Source organism: Amblyomma mixtum, chromosome 1 (genome assembly GCF_055824585.1).
Source record: "Amblyomma mixtum isolate Tamu chromosome 1, ASM5582458v1, whole genome shotgun sequence".
Classification (NCBI taxonomy): domain Eukaryota; kingdom Metazoa; phylum Arthropoda; class Arachnida; order Ixodida; family Ixodidae; genus Amblyomma; species Amblyomma mixtum.
The window spans coordinates 210390203-210411743 of record NC_143012.1 but is presented as its reverse complement, the minus strand read 5'-3'; the positions used below and the strand labels follow the sequence as shown (position 1 = coordinate 210411743).

Here is a 21541-nt window from a genome sequence, read left to right as displayed (position 1 = left end):
TAACTCGGTCCCTGACACTATCGCGGTGTAGCTTACCACCATCAATTTGGCCTTCCAAATCTGCCTCCGCGGGAATACGAAAGTACCGGAGGAGCGCACTTTTAGTTATTGCATAGTTGTGGGCATCCTCGTCAGACAACCTCGCCCAGACATTTCCGGGTTCACATGGGAGAAATCCCATCAACACAATTGGCCAATAACTCTGGTCTAGCTCCTCCTCCATGCAAATTCTCTCAAAATTTTCTAGAAAAGTTTTGAAATTTTCGCCTTTTCTCAAGAAACTTAAGCGAGATCGCGCTCTCATACTTCTGATCGTGGTAAGTTCACGCGTGAGTTCCCGCATCTCTCTTTCGTATTCCTGTTCTCGCAGCTCTCTTTCGCGTTCCTGTCTCCGCAGCTCTTTCGCGTTATTAGGAACGACGACAACAAGTCTCGCCGGGTGGCCGCCAGCACGCCTGTTTCTACTGTGTATGGCTGCGAGCGACTTGAGGGTGATTGCTTTCGGGCCTGCCGCCATGGACCGCACGCACCGAGAGGACCCAGGTGCCAGCTGACTTCAATTACGGAGTTTGCCCGGTTGGAGTGCAGGAACAAAACCAGACCCCCTTCACAAAGTGCCTGCACGTGTAGAACGCCGCCGCGGCCTCGGGGAGACGAACGTTATCTTCCCCATTTGCCGTGACCGTGCCAGGGAACAAAGGGCCTCGTCTCCGGTTGCTCTTTGGCGTGCCCAAGCACCGCGACAAGCTGGCGGGCATCATCTCCGACCCAAGCACGAGGAACCACTTTCGGCGTTTTCGTGACCTCGCGTCCGGCCTCGAGCGGCGGGTGGCATTTGATGATCAACAGATGTCGGTGACCCGCAGAAACCTTCGGCTGGCCGGAGGCCATCACCTACCGCAGTCAACGCTACCTCGACGACAACCTTCTTTCCCTCAGACTCCACATGTGAAGGGGGCGTGACCATGAGTGCAGTGTCGTGTGTGTGCGCACAGGTGAAAGCTCTAGGCCCCTCCCACTCCGGCAAGGGCGTCCTTAACCTAGGGACTTTAGGGAACAAGAACGATATAAAACTCGACAACGGATGCGGCAGAATCGTCTCACTTCTAACCACCAATGTAAAATGTAAATAAACCTATTCTCCTTTCGCCATCTACCTCTTCGCTCAGCGGCACTCCTGTCCTGAACCCTCAACTCCAACAACTGGCTGGCAGCGCTTGGGATGGACCGGGTGACATCGCTCTGCGTGTACGGGTGAGCGCTTTGTCTTTGCTCTAAGATTCACCAGGCTTTAAACTCTGGGTTAAAAGTTTGAACTGCTGGTAATCGGGTGTCTGTAGCACAGTGGTAGTTTGCACAGAACCATTAGTGAGCAGACAGGGCCACCATTTAGGGCAGCGATCAAGGACCTCAGGAAGGTAGTCAAGGACGAGCTGCTGCTGTTGTGTGAACAGTTGGGATTGGAAGTGGAGGAAGGAATGAAGAAAGTAGAAATCATAAAAACAATCAAAAATTGTGAGGCAGACGAAGAAGATATCCAAATTGCGTGGGAAATGGTCAAAAAAGAGTTAGAAAGGCAACAAGCAGAAAAAAAGAAATCAGAGGATGAAAAAAAAGAAAAGGAAGCCGCAGAAAAAAGGAAATCAGAGGATGAAAAAAAAAAGAAAAGGAAGCCGCAGAACAGAGACAGCTGAAAATGATGGAGCTCCAAATCGAAAGCCAGCGTCTGGCAGCCCAAAATGGGGGAGCAGGCATTGTTGATCGATTAAACAGGGTGGAACCTCACCGTACAGACAATTGGATGTATCCCTACAAAATGGGCGAAGACATCGGTCTGTACCTAGTTAACTATGAAAGGGCTTGCCAAAAGAGCAAAATCGCCGAAAACTTGTGGTCACAGCGCCTGCTGGGCCTTTTACCTTGCGAGGCGGCTAATGTGATCGCCAGGCTAAGCGAACAGGATGCGGAAAGCTATGAAAAAGTGAAATCGGCTCTACTGAAGAAATACCGCCTTTCAGAGGAGGCGTTTCGGCAGCGCTTTAGGGAAGCAACAAAAAAAAGCAGCGAGGATTATGCGGAGTTTGCGTGCACATTGAAAAGCTATTTAGTGGAGTGGCTTAAGGGGGCAGGCGTGTACGAAAGTAAGGACAAGGTGGTCGAGTGCGTCTGCCTGGAACAGTTTTTCCGCAGCATCCCGCCGTCCGTAAAATTCTGGGTGCAGGACAAGGAAAAGGTAGAGACTGTTGAGCGAGCAGCTCAACTCGCTGACGAATTCCCGATACGGAGAAAGGCGAGTGCGGAGGAAGGGCAGTCGCAAAAAGGAAGTACCTCGAGAAAGTATTTTTCCTCAAGAAGGCCGGCTCTAAATGGAAACGCGGGGCAGGGTGCAACGCATAGAAATGTGGCCGAAAAGGCCCCAGAGAAGAGCGGTAGTCAAACGAAGGACGATGGGGTAGAAAAGGCGCGGAAAAGGGAGTTTGAGGCCAGGCAACCGTTGCGGTGCTACAACTGCCAAGAACCAGGGCATATCGCCGCGAGATGTAGAAACCCGCGAGTGGTGTTTTCCTATATAAACGGTAGCGATGAAAACCTTGAACTTCTTCGCCCCTACCTTCATGAGTTAGAGGTAAACGGCAAGCCGTGTAAGGTGCTCAGGGATAGCGCGGCTACGATGGATGTAGTGCACCCATCCTATGTTGTGCCTGAAGATTTCACGGGAGAAGTAACATGGATTAAACAGGTGTTGGAGGAGCACAGTGTTTGCTTGCCTATGGCAAGGGTTGAGATTTCAGGTCCGTTTGGGAAACTGGTGACGGAGGCAGCCGTCTCAAGTACTCTTCCGCTGGAATATCCTTATCTGTTTTCAAATCGGTCTGACCGACTGTTGCGTGAGAGAGGACAGCTCTTTGGAGAAGGAAGGGTACAGGCACTAACGCGCTCGAAAACCCGCCAGCTCGCAGCTCAGTTAACACAGGACCTGGGACAGAGCGAGGGGGAAATCGGAGCACAACCTGAAATCGAGGAGCCAAGGTTAATGGCTGAACAAGTGGACGAGGTTGTCCCTAGATCGGGCAACATAAGCGCAGCTGCAGCGCCAAGTGAACCGCAGGAAACAGAGTCCGCCGGGGCGTCGGTAGGCGTCGGTATTGTCCCCTACTTCGCGCGGCTTTGAGCGGCTGTTGGAAGTTGACAGAGAGATGCTAAAGGCAGAGCAAAAGAGCGATCCTAGTTTGGGGCGCCTGCATGCTAACGCGGAAGAGGGTGTGGCTAGGCGTAACATCACGTTACTCGAGAAAGGTGAACTGCTTTACAGGCACTACAGAGATCGCAAAGGCAGGACTTTTGATCAGCTAGTAATTCCCGAAAAATACCGAGCTGACCTTCTGAGTTTGTGTCATGGGAACAGCTGGTCGGGACACTTGGGGATCAAAAAAATGAAAGAGCGACTTTTAATGGAGTGCTACTGGCCAGGGTGCTTCAAAGACGTTGAGAAGTACGTGAAGTCGTGTGACGCATGTCAACGAGTCGGGAAACCAGGGGACAAATGGAAAGCTCCACTGAAATTGGTTTCACTGATCACTGAACCATTTCGGCGGTTAGTAATCGACACGGTAGGGCCCCTACCCCAAACGAAATCAGGATACAAGTATATCCTTACTATGCTGTGTCCAGCAACAAAATTTCCCGAAGCAGTCCCCCTCAAAGAACAAAGCTCTTCCGAAATAGTGGACGCTTTGCTCAGTACCTTTGCGCGAATCGGTTTTCCCGCGGAAATTCAGGCTGACCAGGGAACCGCATTCACCAGCGCCTTAACGACCACCTTTTTAAAGAGGTGCGGTATCAAGCTTATACACAGTTCGGTATGCCATCCCCAGTCGAACAGTGTCGAAAAAATACACTCCGTGCTCAAAAGGGTCCTGCGCGCGTTGTGCTATGAACGGAAAACAGACTGGGAGAGCTGTTGCCGGCAACGCTGTTCACGCTTAGAACAGTTCCCCATGAGGCGACCGGGTTCACACCCGCTGAAATTGTGTATGGGAGAGCCCTACGTTCTCCTCTCCGGATTTTGCGAGAATTCTGGGAGGGAACGGGCGAAAGCCAAACAGTCGTGAGTTACGTGTTGGAATTGCTCGACCGACTTTGTTCTACGCGTGCTCTCGTAGAAGAAAACCTGAAAACGGCGCAGCAGGGGGCAAAGCTATATTATGACCGAAATGCAAGGCAACGAACATTTCAGGCGGGCGATAAGGTCATGATTTTGCGACCATCCAGGAAAAGCAAGATGGAAGTGCAGTGGGAGGGGCCGGTGGAAGTTCAGCACAGGCTGTCGGAAACCAACTACGCCCTGAAAAAGCCCGGAAAGAGAAATGAGGTCACCATCTATCACTGTAATTTGATGAAACCTTATATAGGAAGGGAGGAGGTTGTAAATATGATGTTAAACATGCCCGACGAAGTACAGGCTGATCTACCTGAGATAGGGAAAGACAGCGATGCGGAATGTGGCGTCGAGGAGATTCTTGCGCGTTCCGCGAGGACCGATGTGCTGAAAGAGGGGCAGCTAAATGAACTTAAGGGACTTTTAAGTGAATTCAAGGGAATGTTTAGCAGTCAACCAGGAAAAACTGACCTGATAACTCATGAGATTGAGCTTACCTCCACTGAACCAATCAGGTCAAAACCTTATCGAATGTCACCACGTCAACGTCAGATCATGGAGGCAGAAATTAAGCGAATGCTTGAGATCGGGGTCATCGAACCAACTGAAAGTGATTACACTTTCCCCATGATCCTCGTTGAAGTACCAGGTAAAGAGCCTCGTCCATGCGTGGACTATAGAAAACTGAATGGAATCACCAGAGACCAGCTCTATCCGATTCCTAATATTGAGGAGAGAGTGGAGCGCGTAAGTGGGGCCCAGTTCATCTCTACGTTAGATCTTGTGAGGGGATATTGGCAGGTCCCTCTCTAAGATGCCTCGAGCCGCTACGCCGCCTTCATTTCGCCGATTGGGACTTTCAGACCTCTCGTTTTAAGTTTTGGCCTCAAGAACGCGCCGTATAGCTTCTCGAAATTGATGGATATTGTGCTTAAAGACATGGTAAGCTTTGCGGTCCCATACTTAGACGATGTAGCGATATTTTCCGACAGCTGGGAGGAGCATATCTCGCACCTGAGGAGCGTGTTGGCCAGGTTGCGGGACGCTGGCCTTACACTGAAGGCTGAGAAATGTAGCTTCTGTTGTTCCCAAGTGACCTACCTTGGACACATTGTAGGACGAGGAACGCGGCAGCCTTCAGAACTCAAAATTAAGCCCATAGCTGACTTTCCAACGCCTCGGACAAAGAAAGACATCCGCTCTTTTCTGGGGCTGGTTGGGTATTATCAGAGGTACATTCCTCGCTATTCTCAACGAGCAAGCGCACTGACAGATGCACTGCGGAAGGGAGAGCCCGAAAAGGTTTTTTGGGATGAGCGGAAAGAGAGCGCCTTTCAGGAGCTAAAAAAAGTGCTCATTTCACGGCCCGTACTACGGACGCCTGACTGCACTAAAGAGTTTGTAGTTCAGTGCGACGCTAGTGATAGGGGGATGGGTGTTGTATTGAGTCAGGTCGGGAAAGACAATGAAGAGCATCCCATCCTGTACGCAAGCCGGAAACTGACGCTGCGGGAGGAAGCTTACAGCGCCTCAGAAAAGGAATGCGCATGCTTAGTCTGGGCAGCACAAAAATTGTCATGCTACATATACGGGTCGAAATTTGTTTTTGAGACGGATCACTGCCCACTCACGTGGCTGCGGCAGATGTCTCAAAAGAACGGACGCTTGCTGCGGTGGAGCCTCATCCTTCAGGAATACAACTTCTCTGTGAGGTATAAGAGAGGAAAAATGAAAGGCAATGCCGATGGGTTAAGGAGGCTATTCTGAAGGGCCAAAGTAAAAAAAGGTCCTCCAGTTTTTATAAGTATCTGGGTATTACTAGCGGACCTATGTATGTTTTTTCTATGTATGTTTACTCTTTCCATTTCATGCACGGCTCTGACTTGGTTGTTGCCCAAGGGTCAATGATGCTATCACTTAAATGGCGAAATCACTTGGAATCAAAAATTGGTTAGGTTGCCATGTTTGTTGTGATAAGCCTGGTGGGTCATGGGCAGAGTCTGAGTGCTTGCGCGTCGTGTGGGGCTTTGTTGCTGGGGCCGGAACGGCCGCTGTTTGCCATTGTGAGAGGTTTGGGGGGGGATTTATTTGGTGCTCGCAGAAAAGAGCAGGACTTCCCATTCCCAAGTCAAGCCAATCTCGCCTCGGCAAGGGATTGCTACCACTGGCCGATCGAGATTTTCCTGGCCGCGGAGGAGTTATTAGGAACGACGACAACAAGTCTCGCCGGGTGGCCGCCAGCACGCCTGTTTCTACTGTGTATGGCTGCGAGCGACTTGAGGGTGATTGCTTTCGGGCCTGCCGCCATGGACCGCACGCACCGAGAGGACCCAGGTGCCAGCTGACTTCAATTACGGAGTTTGCCCGGTTGGAGTGCAGGAACAAAACCAGACCCCCTTCACAAAGTGTCTGCATGTGTAGAACGCCGTCGACGCCTCGGGGAGACGAACGTTATCTTCCCCATTTGCCGTGACCGTGCCAGGGAACAAAGGGCCTCGTCTCCGGTTGCTCTTTGGCGTGCCCAAGCACCGCGACAAGCTGGCGGGCATCATCTCCGACCCAAGCACGAGGAACCACTTTCGGTGTTTTCGTGACCTCGCGTCCGGCCTCGAGCGGCGGGTGGCATTTGATGATCAACAGATGTCGGTGACCCGCAGAAACCTCCGGCTGGCCGGAGGCCATCACCTACCGCAGTCAACGCTACCTCGACGACAACCTTCTTTCCCTCAGACTCCACATGTGAACGGGGCGTGACCATGAGTGCAGTGTCGTGTGTGTGCGCACAGGTGAAAGCTCGTTAAAACATTAAGTTGGGCTAGTTGGTAACGGCTTGAAGGAATCATATTCTTAGCGGTAAGAAACAGACACAACACCAAGATACACACACACAGGACACCCGCTAGACTTCAACTATCTTTACTGGACACTTGTACGACATAAATATGTATCACTGAGCACACGCAGGTGCCTCGACATCCGCATCAGGTCTAACTAAGCCCTCCCCTCTCCTGCAAGGCATACGGTTGCGCAGATAAACAATCTCTTTTTCTGCCAACGCCAGGGAGGGAGTGCTTACACACATGTCGCTCGCCTCTTGAATACGAAAGGCTTCGATAATTTCCCTTTCTTTTTTGTCGGCTCCCACATGCATCACAGACGTAGCGTCATATACAGGGATACAGCCTTTACAACTTCTGCAATGCTTCACCAATTCAGCTCCACCGGCCTGTGATGAAACATCCCTTCTGTGTTCTCTAATCCTGTCGTTGACACACCTTCCGGTCTGGCCAATATATACCTTGCCACAGGCAAGTGGAATGGTGTACACCACTCCCGTTCGGCAGGTTACAAACTTCATTTGGTGCTTTTTGCTGCAACACGGCTTCTTCGTTTCAGTGACTGCAGAACATAATCGTACCAGCTTTTCAGGGGCTGTCAACAGAACACCAACACCACACTTCTGGGCAACTTTTTTGAGGCGGTGGGATAGACTGTGGACGTACGGTATTGCGACCCGCCGCTTAAGCCTTTCTTCACCTGCCTTCACTTTGGCACCACCAAGCTCCCGTAGTAAAGCTTCGACCACTGCATTCACCGATTCTAGAGGGTAGTCCGCCTTGTCCAAATGTCAACCTGCTCTTGCAGACTGGCTTCCATGTTATGCGGGCAAGACTTCTGCAGAGCCGCACGCAGGCTGTTCATCACAATGCCGCGCTTCACTACCTTCGAATGAGCCGAAGCGTAATTTAAAACCAGAAGTCTGCAGAAGTCTTGCCCGCATAACATGGAAGCCAGTCTGCAAGAGCAGGTTGACCGTTTGGACAAGGCGGACTACCCTCTAGAATCGGTGAATGCAGTGGTCGAAGCTTTACTACGGGAGCTTGGTGGTGCCAAAGTGAAGGCAGGTGAAGAAAGGCTTAAGCGGCGGGTCGCAATACCGTACGTCCACAGTCTATCCCACCGCCTCAAAATAGTTGCCCAGAAGTGTGGTGTTGGTGTTCTGTTGACAGCCCCTGAAAAGCTGGTACGATTAGGTTCTGCAGTCACTGAAACGAAGAAGCCGTGTTGCAGCAAAAAGCACCAAATGAAGTTTGTAACCTGCCGAACGGGAGTGGTGTACACCATTCCACTTGCCTGTGGCAAGGTATATATTGGCCAGACCGGAAGGTGTGTCAACGACAGGATTAGAGAGCACAGAAGGGATGTTTCATCACAGGCCGGTGGAGCTGAATTGGTGAAGCATTGCAGAAGTTGTAAAGGCTGTATCCCTGTATATGACGCTACGTCTGTGATGCATGTGGGAGCCGACAAAAAAGAAAGGGAAATTATCGAAGCCTTTCGTATTCAAGAGGCGGGCGACATGTGTGTAAGCACTCCCTCCCTGGCGTTGGCAGAAAAAGAGATTGTTTATCTGCGCAACCGTATGCCTTGCAGGAGAGGGGAGGGCGTAGTTAGACCTGATGCGGATGACGAGGCACCTGCGTGTGCTCAGTGATACATATTTATGTCGTACAAGTGTCCAGTAAAGATAGTTGAAGTCTAGCGGGTGTCCTGTGTGTGTGTATCTTGGTGTTGTGTCTGTTTCTTACCGCTAAGAATATGATTCCTTCAAGGTGAAAGCTCTAGGCCCCTCCCACTCCGGCAAGGGCGTCCTCAACCTAGGGACTTTAGGGAACAAGAACGATATACAACTCGACAACGGATGCGGCAGAATCGTCTCACTTCTAACCACCAATGTAAAATGTAACCTATTCTCCTAAAATGTAACCTATTCTTCAATGTAAACCTATTCTCCTTTCGCCATCTACCTCTTCGCTCAGCGGCACTCCTGTCCTGAACCCTCAACTCCAACAGCGTTCCTGGTTTTCTCTACGTTCTAGTTCCTCTTGTTCTCTTTTTGCCAATTCTCTCTCCTCAATGGTCTCAAGGCATTCCGCAAGCTCGTCATCTTCAGCCTCTAACGCAAGAATAGCCTTCAGCAGTTCTGGTTTTCTGAGTTTGTCTGATAACTCCAGACCCAACTCTTTCGCAAGCTCCAGTAACTTTGGTTTGCGCAGCGTCTTCAAATCCATGGCTGCTCCGAGTGCTGCCTTCTCTACTGCCCACTATTGTCTTGCTGCAACTAACCAAGCAGCAACGACAACCCAATTACCAGCTCTGTTTCTGACACTAACAAAAGCCTGGCAAAACTCAGCAGAAGAAAGTCCCGCACTCACCAAACCTCGCAGCCAAGAATCCAGCGCAGTCGTTCCGCTGCAGGCAACCAGTCATCACAAAGGGCTGTTGCACTGCCTCCGACTCGCCGTTCTGCTGCTCAGCGTCCCGTTGTCCGCAACTCTCCGCTGGCGTCCGATGTTTCGCATCCCACCGCTGCCACCAGTTTGTTAAAGACGAGGTAGCAGCAACCCCACCGCTGCCACCAGTTTGTAAGACGAGGTAGCAGCATCCCACCGCTGCCACCAGTTTTTTAAGGACGGGGTAGCATGGTCGTGTGCCGGAGAGGGAATGAGGGACGTCTGAGACGAGGCTGCTGGAAAAAGACAATAAAAGAGGACTTTATACAGGAATATTTACAAGTGAGCTGCAGGAACGCTGCATCACGACAGCTCATCAGGAAATCATTCAAAGAGCTCTTCGGCCGTGCCGCTGCCGGCTTTTTTAAGAGTTCCCTTCCCTAGGGTCCCTAGATGGGGCCGGGTTTCACTGGCACCAATCACAGACACGCCCTCACTCACTCCCGAGAGGTCACGCCGTCGTCACGCGCTGGGAGAGGGGAACGATGCCATCCACGTAGCGCAGACGCCGGAATGTCCATGAGCGGCGTTCGCGCGCATTTCGAACGCGCGTTCACACTCGGTGTACGGGAAACGCTCGCTCAACCGGGCAGACGGACGCGGCTTCCGTGGCAATTCAGGCGCTCACCCAACGCGCGTCTCGGGGTTTGTCGGCGTTTCGCTGCTGCCATGTCGTCGTCTTCCCCACGATGAAGGCGAGACGTAACAATGGCTAAGCATACACTGGCTACACTGGTGTATCAAGTGCATCAAAAAATTACGATGAACTTTAGCGGCTAAAGTGGTGAAAGGCGAAAGCCTGACTGCTGCATTCTGCTACGCGATTGTTCACTGCACATTTTGTTGGTGCATTAATTAACTGGCAATTAATGACGCTTAAGCTTTGCCTTTAGGAGTGGAACGCGACAGCGTGTTGTAGCGCTGCCAAGGAGTCTAAGGAACGCCACCACCCGTTCGGCGCGATTGCGTTGCCCTTTGAACGCAACGCTTTTTGAGGAAAGGAAATGGGGCTGTAATTCTCTGTCATCTCGGTGGACACCTGAGCCGCACCGTACAGGAAGGGAGGAAGTGTGAGTGAAAGAAGAAACACCGGCCGTAATGAAGAAAATGAAAATTGTATTTGAGGAAAGGAAGTTGCGCAGTAACTGTCTCACATATTTCAGTGGACACCCGTCAAAATTCGAGCGCGGCGACGTCACGACAACTTGGACCAATCTGAAACGCGGACAAATACACCTTGCTCGTCGGGAAATTGGTTTTTGAGGAAAGGAAATGTATCTGTCTCTCATATCTCGGTGGACACCTAAACTTCGCCGTAACGGGAAGGGAGGGAGATGGGAGTGAACGAAGACACTGTATACACCAACGTTACTAGAAGGTTCTAGTAACGTTGGTATACACTACACGCGCCTTTGTTCACTCGCAACCATTGAGCTGCCATGGCGGAGTGGTAGCGTGCTCGACTCGCACTCCGTAGACCGGGGTTCGATTCCCAAGCTCGGCCAATTTCTTACTCGGTTTTATTTATTTATCTGGTCTGACTAGAACGGTTAATTAGTTAATTGGTTAAGTTAAGCAATTAACTAAACTCAGTCAAACTTCGATGCGATCTCTGCAATCTCTTTAATTGGTTGCATGGTTAGTACCCGAAGTACAATTGGCTCCGTTTGAAATTCGCGCACTGTGACGTCACGACCGCTTCGACCAATTGAAAAGCGTGATATTTCTGTCGACAGCTCCTGCTTACAACGATGAGGCATTAAAGGCTTCCGCCTTAAAAATTATTAAGGGGTCAATTGTACTTTCGCTAGTAACCATGCAACCAACTGAAGGGATCGTATAGTGATGCTCCAAGTCAGTGGGACTGAGCTTAGTTAATTGCTTAATTACCCAATTAGCCTAATTAACTTTCTAGTCAGGCCATATAAATAAATAAAAACGAGTAGGAAATTGGTCGAGCTCGGGAATCGAACGCCGGTCTTCGGCGTGCGAGACGAGCACGCTATACACTCGGCCATGCCAGCTCAATGGTTTGGAGTGAACAAAGGCACATCTAATGAATGCGGTGTCTCCGCTCACTCCCGTCCTCCTCCCTTCTCTTCCGGCGAGGTTTAGGTGTCCACCGAGATATGAGACACACATACATTTCCTTTCCTCAAAAAACTGACGAGCGAGGCGTAGAACTGAATGGGCAATGGCGTTCTCTGCACTTCCTGGCAGCGTTGCAAGATGCTGTCGCGTTCCACTCTTAGAGGCGAAGCTTAACGTCTTAACCACACATCAGTGACCATATTTTGAGTAAAAAAATTGCCCCCCTGAATTTTGACAGGTGTTCACCGAGATATGTGAGACAGTTACTGAGTAATTTCCTTTCGTCAAATACAATATTCATTTTCTTCATTAGGGGCCCTCTTTGTCTCCTTACACTCCCACTTCCTCCCTTCCTCTACGGTGCGGTTCAGGTGTCCACCGAGGTGACAGAGAATTACTGCGCCATTTCCTTTCCTCAAAAAGCGTGTTCAAAGGGCAAGGCATCGCCCCCAACGGGTGGTGGCGTTCCGTGGACTCCCTGGCAGCGCTACAACACGCTGTCACGTTCCACTGCTAAAGGTGAAGCTTACGCGTCATTAATTAGCAGTTAATTAGTGTTCAAGCATTAACGAGTAATTAACAATTAATTAGTGATTTGTCATATAACTTAGTAATTAGTACTCAATTATATGTGACGCCACCAGTGCCACAGAAGCAGCGAAAGTGGTTCGGAAAACGCTTTGGCATCTACGCACTTTAGACAGTCAAAGTGCCCCCTGAATTTTTACACACTGGCTACACTAGTGTAGAGAGAAAGAGAGAGAGAGAAAACTTTATTTCAGCAGGAATTCGGGGCACGCCCCAGGGTCCCCGCACGACCCCACTGCACTCAAGTGTTTATGTTCCTGAGGTCCATAACACTGGCAGCCGTCCGTTGGCGATGGTCTGCACGGCCGGGTCCTCCGAGCGCAGCAGGGTCTCCCAGTCCTCCAAGGTCTTGAGGTTCTCTAGGTCCCGCGGGGGAGGGTCCGCGGGGCAGAGGGAAAGAATGTGGAGGGAAGAAGCGAAGGGTTCTGGGCATAGGGCGCAAGCAGGAGTGGGGAAGGAGGGATGATAGTGGGTTAGGGTAAGGGGCGAGGGGAGAGTATGTGTCTGTCATCTGCGCCAGATTGTTGTAGACAGTGTAGGTGAAAAATGGCCCTATTGCCATGAATACCAACAGGCCAAGGAACAAGGACCTTTCCTCAGAGCAGCCCACAGTTCAGCGCAGGTTTGCAGTAAAGACCACGATGGAAAATTGTTTAGGCTGGGGAAAAAACAAAGCTTAAACAAAATTACGTGAGTACACCTGCGCTGGGATAAAGAGCGTCATTTCTTGGCCATACTGACAAACTAGTGCTTGTTCCAAGGCTGCCCATTCACATGTTGACTTTGGTATGCAATAAGGGTTTTGTTTAGTTTCTTAAGTTGCTTCGTATAACACGCCATCATTGCCGTTGCAAAGAGGAGCCCGAAGTATCGCACATATGTTTGATGGTTTTCCTGCGCAAGCTTATGCGCGCCATTGCATAAATAAGGCACAGCGCGCGTGAATAGCACAGCTTAAGTACAGCGTTTTGTGGCGCTCTTTTTTCTGTAGCGCACCAGATCGTCCTGAGCAAGTCTGCACAACATTGCATTCCTGTGGAGAGAGAGGGAAAAAACTTTATTATGCGAAGCAAACTAAAATAGCCCAACCCAGCTCGCACCAAGGAGGACCACGTGATGCGTGACGTAACGACATAGGAGAAGCGGGGTCCCAGCCAATACCTCCTAGAAAGACTTTCTAGGAGGTATTGTCCCAGCTCGCGCCGTCGCGCGAGGCGTCGCGACCAATGTGTTTCCTGCTTCTGCCGCTAGGTGCGCTGTAGTGAACACGTGATGCTGGAGCGGCGGTATACAAGGGGGTGCGCCTGCCTCTGTATCTGTCCTCGCTTCGGCGAGCGCGGCTTCGGCCGCTTATCTGATTTTGTCAGCAGCGTCCGCTCCGGCGGACGCAGTTGTTGCTGCGACGCGCGTCTTTTCTTTCCTTTTTCTCTTTCCTCTGATCTCTTAACTCTCCTCTATCTGCACGAGGCAGCGGTGGTGGCTTGGTTCGAGCCAGTAGCAGGCCCGTGCAATTTCCTTTTCATCCTTTTCTCAGTCACAACAACAACAACAACCTCTGCTAGGCGTACACGGGATAGAGATGCCTCCTGGAGACAGGGCTGCTCGTTGGAATGAGAAGCAAAAGTTGCGGCGTGCTACAGAGACTGATGAAGAGCGTGAAGAACGTCTAGCCAAGCGGCGTGCTCGATATGCAACTCGGCGACAATATGCTTCGCATCTGACTAGGCTTAACCTAAGCTAAGCCTCAGCCATTTTTGTACAAGGAATTCGGGGCACGCCCTAGAGTCCCCGCACGGCCCCACTTGCACTCTGCCAGTGTTATGGACCTTAGGAACATAGACTACGGAATATTACGCCTAGGCGTACAGCTGAACGTACAATTGGAAGCAGATGTACTGATGTCTTTCTATGCCACGTCATTATGAGTGTGTCGGTCAACCTGACCGGCTGTACGTGCGAGTAGGTTTTACAAAGGGATACCGCTATCGACAACCATACGGCGTTTCACGTCCCCGATGTCTTTATTAAGGCGAAAACCCTTAATGCCTCATGCTGTCTTTAGCAGCTGTGTCGGCAGATGTGTCCGCGTTTCGACGGGAGTCCACCCAGATATGAGACAGCTACTGCGTAATTTCCTTTCCTCAAATACAATTTTCAGTTTCTTCATTACGGCCCCTCTTTCTCTTTCTTCTTTCACTCCCACTTCCTCCCTTTCGCGTACGATGCGCTTCGGGAGTCCATCGAGATGACAGAGAGAGAGAGAGAGAGAGAGAGAGAGAAAAAACTTTACTTAAAGAGCATGGTTGAGGTGTCTACTGTTCGCAGAGGGCAGTTATGTGCCTTCCCTCTGGTTCAGGTGTCCACCGAGAAGTGGACACCTCGCCCTCAACTCAGGCTACGTATATCCTGACATAGCAGAGGTAAGACAGTACCAATTTTATATACACCACAAACCATACAAATGGCGTGGCGCAATCGCTACTCCGTATCAGAGCGGGAGAGAGAGAGAGAGAGAGAGAGAGAGAGAGAGAGAGAGAGAGAGAGAGAGAGAGAAGGGAGACTGTCGGCGAAGCGATGGAGAACGTGTGGCGGCGTCGATGGCTGCGGCCCCGTCACCCGCTCCTCGCGCATGCGCAGCTTGGCCTTTCGAGAGCTCTGAGTAATGGCTTGGCGACTAGCGTAGTTTTGCTTTCGGAACAAAAGTATTTTAAGTACAGCTCGATGTTCTAGTCGTACACTCACGGTACTGCCGTCGCCGCAGAGGTTCGGTGGTTATGGTGCTCGGCTGCTGACTCGAAAGACGCGGCTTCGATTTCGGCCGCGGCGGTTGAATTTCTTTGGAAGAGAAATTCTACAGGCACGTGTACTGTGCGACGTAAGTGCACGTTAAAGAACTCCAGGTGGTCGAAATTTCCGGCGCCCTTCACTACGGCGTCTCGCATAGCCTGAGTGAATTTGGGACGTTAGAACCCGACAAACCAAACAAATCACGGTACTGCCACGGGCGTCTTAATTGACGTAAACGGAACGGAAGTTCTAACTTCACGATACAACCTAAGTTTGCTCGATATCAAAGGTGCTAACGATAGCGTAACAGATGAAGCCATCCTTGATGCACTAGAGGCTGTTGGAATGGGCGGTCGGATGTTGAGAAGGATAGAAATGTATCTCACCAAAAGGTACTTTTTATCGTGTGTGGAGGTGGTCCGACACCTGTTCGTCACACCTGCCAGGGCGCGCCCGCACAGCCCATCTGGAGCAAATCGTGATTGGGTTCGCCCTCTCCCCCCCCCCCTTATTGAAACACATAATTAGACTCGAAGGGGGCCTGTTGGAATGATGAGCAAGGTTAGATACCTCCTTTTGCCTGGCGTTTCCAACAAAATCACTCACAGTCCAGCGACCTTCCAAAATTGCAACATCATCTGGGCTGCCCCGGCCGCGGTGGCTCAGTGGTTACGGCGCTCGGCTGCTGGCCCGAAAGACGCGGGTGGAGGCGAAATTCTACAGGCCAGTGTACTGTGCGATGTCAGTGCACGTTAAAGAGCCCAAGGTGGTCGAAATTTTCGGAGCACTTCACTACGGCGTCCCTCATAGCCTGGGTCGCTTTGGGACGTTAAACCCCAACAAACCAATAAACCAGTCATCTGGGCACCCGGCCAGCAGAGACTCCAGGGAAATGAGCCAGTCAGGAGGCCCGCGCGCGCCCTTCCCGGGCACTCACACTTGCATTAAAAGCCTACTCCGAGCCCACCCATTCTCTAATTACATTCAAATACACCGCTGCATATTATAAGGGCAGTCATCGTCGCTTTCCGGTACCCTGTAAGGTTCTTCGGAGAGCAGATGAACAGCTCCTCCTCAAAATTTTTAAAAATACATTGCACTGCTTGGCAGTATTGAAGATCTTCAACACAGAATTTGATGGTGGCTGCAGCCTAGGTGGAGCGACGATCTCGAACGTTTTCTACATGGTCTGGGCCTGCCCCTCCAATCCCCACCCATCCCAGTCCTTCATCTCCCACCCTTCTAGGGTGGGAGATGAAGCAGAAGGTTTGACAGCCGTCGCCGTAGCTCAGCGGTAGAGCACCGGACGCGTAATTCGGAGGTCGTGGGTTCGGATCCCACCAGCGGCATGTGGTTGTATTTTCTTCTGCTTTTCTAATCAATTAGCTTTAAGCGATAACATATTCAGTAATATTATAAATTGATCAACACCACAAAATAAATAAATTAATTAAAAATTCCCCGTGCCCCTTGGTTTCTGTGGCTGTTGGCTTCTCTCATATTTATAACGAGCCCCTCATTCCCCTTTCTTTGTCTGCTTAATTGCTTAACGAGGGCCTCGGTTCTGGCAGCATTGATGCCTTAGGAAGCATAAGAGGGTTCTCACTCAGCTTCCACCCTCGCCGTTCGATGACGTTCTACGTCACATCAGTGGTAACTGAGGACGTGCTGCGTCCGCCGCTTAAGAACGTGGGTGGCGGTGGTGAACACTCCCAAGGTTAGGTTATTTGTAAACATAAATACCCCCGAAAGCAGAAGGTTTGACAGCCGTCGCCGTAGCTCAGCGGTAGAGCACCGGTCGCGTAATTCGGAGGTCGTGGGTTCGGATCCCACCGGCGGCATGTGGTTGTTTTTTCTTCTGCTTTTCTGATCAATTAGCTTTAAGCGATAACATATTCAGTAATATTATAAATTGATCAACACCACAAAATCAATAAATTAATTAAAAATCCCCTGTGCACCTTGGTTTCTGTGGCTGTTGGCTTCTCTCACCCTTCTAGGGAGGCCTGGGAGGCAGTACTGCGCAGCTGCCGTGACCTACAGTCCCAATGGACCTTGGTCGCCCGGGCTCGAGTGGCGGTCGACGCCATTGGGGCTCCGGAATAGGAGCTCCACTTGATTTGTGAGGACCTGGGACAATAGGGCCTGGGCCCATACACCTCCTTGTACATCGTTACTAAATGTTTACCACCACCACCACTGGCCGAGTTCTAATCCGCACGTTGTTTAATCTCGCATTTATAGCTCTCCTGGAGAACCTGGCTCATGCTGTCGGTATCTTCATGTATGCCGACTACATCTACATTTGGGCCTCCTCTGTGACGCGCCTCCAGGTGCGAGGAATACTTCAGTGGGAAGGAAACCATAACTTCCTCCTATGTGCAAGAGCAACGTCTGAGCGTTTAAGCTGAGAAATGCGCCTTAGTAACATTTACACGGAAACGAAACTATCAATGACCTACGATTTGTTATTGTGCTTATCGTTTTTAGGTATTATCATAGACCCGAATCTATCATGGAGCCCGCATTGCAAGTTGTTAAAGACAAAGCTGCCCTCTAACGCTCATTTTCTGAAATTTCTAGGCGGCAAATGATGGGACTAGTCGGTTCAATCAAAGCTGTAGCTGTACAGAGCACTCTTTTGGGGAATTCGGCGGTATAGTGCACCCGTCCTTTCGAGCACAAGCAAGACAAATTTAGCCGCCGTGGTGGCTCAGCGGTTATGGTGCTCGGCTGCTGACCCGAAATACGCGGGTTCGATCCCGGCCGCGGCGGCTGGAATTTCTTTGGAGGAGAAATTCTAGAAGCCCGTGTACTGTGCGATGTCAGTGCACGTTAAAGAACCCCAGGTGGTCGAAATTTCCGGAGCCCTTCACTACGGCGTCTCTCATAGCCTCAGTCGCTTTGGGACGTTAAACCCCATAAACCAAACCAAACCAAGACAAATTTGCGTACCCTCTAGACTGTACAAGCTCAGGCTCTTCGAGCATGCGTGGGTTTCTCTCCCAGCTTATCAACATTTGCAGCCACTGCTATCGCCAAGGGCTATCTGATTTCGACGTATATAGACCTTGGCACACTCCGGACTCAATTACGCAATCTAATCTTCATTTTCAAACACTTGATTTCTTTTCTAGAAAGCAGTAACTTCTTTTCTAGTAACCAGCATGGGTTTCGGCGTGGCCTGTCCGCCGTAACACAACTAATTCACACAAGCAATGAACTTTTGGCATGCATTGATCAGGGTGGGCAAGTAGATGCAATATTTCTCGACTTTGCGAAGGCCTTTGATCGCGTTACGCACCGTAATCTAATAATAAAACTCAAACATTTATTCAAAAATCAGCGCCTTGTTCAATGGCTCGATTCCTACCTCTCTGAACGGCACCAGCACGTCCAGATCTCGGGTTCCAATTCTATGCGAGCTCCAGTTCTTTCAGGAGTACCCCAGGGCTCCGTTCTCGGTCCACTATTGCTCCTTATATACTTAAACGACTTAAACTTCGACTCCCCTGTACGGTGCCGTTTTTTCGCTGACGATTGCGTTGTATATCTGCCTATTCAAAATGCGGAGGATCACCATGTGCTGAATGACTACCTATCAGAAGTCTCAAGGTGGTGCCCAGTCTGGAAAATGTCACTAAACACGCCTAAGCGCTCAAAAATGACATTTATGCGTAAAAAGTGCGCTCTTAATTACACATACACAATTAACGGTGCAGCTGTCTCCCCCATAAACGAATACAAATACTTGGGGGTTGTATTCAATAGTAACTTGAGTTGGAGTTCGCACATCGGGCATATAGTTTCAAAAGCGTCCAACAGGTTTTGGCTGTTAAGAAATCGTCTAAGGCACTGCACATCTAAAACTAAATTAGCAGCTTACACTGCACTCGTACGGCCATTACTGCAATACGCAGATGTGGTTAGGGATCCGCACACCCAAGTAGATGTACAGCGCATTGAAGGCGTTCAAAGGAAGGCGCTTAGATTTATCTACAACGCATATGGAAGGCACGTTTCGGTTACTAATCTCTTGAGGCAATCTGAACTGCAGACACTTCAATCTCGTCGCAAGTTGCACCGTCTAAAAATGTTGCATGGGATTGTTAATAACTTAACAAACATTCATTTTGAGACCTACATGGCATACAACACTTCACGACCAACGCGCAATAAACACAATTTGACAATCATGGTGCCACGGTGCCGAACAAAAGCGTATCAGTTTTCTTTTTTTCCAAGAATGATATTGGAATGGAACGGGCTTCCGTGTGACGTTGTCCGTTTGACAGATCAGAAGTCTTTTTTATCTGCTGTCATATCGTCATTTTGAGCGCAGCGTATTCATTCATGCTCTTTTGTTTGCTTTCTTTTGTATTTTTAGGTAACCGAGTGCATTTAATCTTGCTCTTTGTCTTTCTATAAAACCATGTGTGTTAGCTTTTGCTTCTTTATTCGCATTTTACTTGCTTGTTTTGTCCCGACGTACCATGTATCCTTGTACCGCTCCTGCCTTGGCCACCAAATGGACGCTGGCAGTATTGAATAAATAAATAAATAATAATCTACGTAATCCAACCCCTTACTTCCACTATAACCACTGTCCGGCCTCTGCCGTTGTGATGCAACGTGGTTGTGTTGCCAGTGGCTGGGAGTAGAGTTTACAAATGCCTATTCCCACTTCATAATAGCAGACCCTCCTGCGTGTGAGAACTGCGGGTGCGATGAGACAGTTAGTTACCATCTACTTTGCAAGTGCCCTCGGTATGAGCGTGAGCGTATCCTGGCTGCAACGCGGCGCCGCTTAGATTGTCATCCTTTTAGACGAGTAAAGATTCAAGGCCTTGAGAATAAACGTTCCTCTCAGAGGACAGGTGTGAAGGCACTCTTGAATTTCTTGAAGGACTCAGGACTGAGTTCAAGGTTATGAACTTTCATTGTGCGCCCTGTGTACCCTGTTAGTGATTGCCTACGGACACGTGAAAATGTGATCTCTTTTTCCTGCTTCTCCTTTCCATCTCTCTCCCGTACCCTTCAAGCGTGTAGGGAACGCAGCATGCTGGGCGTCGCATGTTGACTTTCCTGCTTTTTCGCTTGAGATTGAGGGTGACCTTTGGCAAACCATTGATAAATATTGCCGCGACTAGTATTTTAACTCGCGAAAAGCTCACCTTCGCAGGCTAATGCACGAGAGCGCTATGCTATTACGCAGCCGATCACGCCTGGTTTTAAACTGCAGCACACTATTCGGCTGTGCATTCCACATCGTCGTCTTCATCAACTAAGACTACTATGGAACTAATAATGTTTGTTTGTTTTTTTTTTTTTATTGGGGTTTAACGTCCCGAAGCGACTGAGGCTATGTCGCCAGATGTGCCGAAGACCGAGCAAAGAAAAACCAAGCAATATACCAAGCAAGCAATATACATGTTTTGGCATGCAAACTCCGTTAACTTCCTTAAATCCTTACCACATTCTTTTCACATACAGCTACGGAGGTATTAATATGCCTCAAAACGCTTCTCTTTTTCTTAAGCTCCCTATTAGAAAAAAAATGTTTACCTTCTAAAAAGAATGCCCGTTAGAATATGTTGCATCCATTGCCTTGGATGTAGGCGAAGAGGTCATCCACGTTATTCCGATGGATAAGGATGGAGCTCATAAAGAGGAATAATGTGCAGTACATGTGCTCACAAAGTTGGCGTCGACAAAAACCGAAAATTGCAATAACAATACAGGGGCCTTGCATAGGAGCGACTTGGAAGAAGGGGAGAGCAAAGGCGCTGTTGACATTTGCGCACAGAGTGCTGTGACCCTCATTGCTCGAAGCCTTTTTTGGCAACACTGTGTGTGTATCTATCTCAAGTCAAGGGGTAGTTGCACATGTGTATTGTGGCCGTTATGTAGTGCACCGTAAAAGCGTGTACATACCCTGAGGTTCCGATGCGAAAGCATTACTATTGCCACAAGGAGGAAAGCCACGGGCGTGTGTATGTGTACTCTCAATTCGCAGGTGGTACAGAAAATTCTAGCGATGCCCAAAAAACAAAGAGTGATGACATCAAGAAGCCGTATGACGTACACAACAAGCCCTGCACCACCACTTCAGACAGTCCCATACATGTCGTTCTCACCACTGGCAGACCTCCGTGTCGCGGCTGTTTTTCCAACAACATTCGTTGGAAAATTGCTACGCAACCGTTTGCCGTAAAGTGTTTCAGTCGGGTGGTGGTATACGATTTCTCGTTGCATATATCTTGCACATGCTAATCAAATTGGAAGCTACCTTGCGACCGGAATACAAACCGACGACATATGATCCTTAAGACATATGATCCTTTCAGATGTGAGAAAATTACTGTGAAATTGCCTTTCCTCGAAAACCAATTTTTATATAAAAATTGTCACATAAAAACAGTAAATTCCTCGGCTGACAAGATGGCAGCTGTGGTCACCACAGAATATGGTACACTCATAACTAGAGGGCACTACGTGCACTCAGCACACTCTTGTTGGAGAAGAAACAGCCACTGCTCTAGCCTGTGCCGGTTCACTGGCAGTAATCATTGTAAGCGACTCAACTACACGTTGGAAAGAATCTCCCCACAAGCAGCGCGGG

The 21541-nt window shown here is 49.7% G+C and overlaps 1 protein-coding gene, 1 long non-coding RNA gene and 1 pseudogene across 2 annotated transcripts in view; 2 read left to right on the top strand and 1 right to left on the bottom strand.

Moving 5' to 3' along the window:
- The window catches only part of LOC149370771 (uncharacterized), a 204984-nt gene extending 195161 nt beyond the window's left edge, over positions 1-9823 (bottom strand). The window contains exon 1 of the long non-coding RNA XR_016286205.1: positions 9376-9823. This is a non-coding gene — a long non-coding RNA (uncharacterized LOC149370771). The remainder of the gene's footprint in view (positions 1-9375) is intronic.
- LOC149370770 (uncharacterized) overlaps positions 1-20093 on the top strand; it is a 42708-nt gene extending 22615 nt beyond the window's left edge. Inside the window, exon 2 of the mRNA XM_089563065.1 lies at positions 16920-20093. The gene's annotated coding sequence lies outside the window, so the exon portion shown is untranslated. The remainder of the gene's footprint in view (positions 1-16919) is intronic.
- LOC149370772 (uncharacterized) lies at positions 2672-7391 on the top strand (annotated as a pseudogene).
- Positions 20094-21541: the final 1448 nt, after the last annotated feature.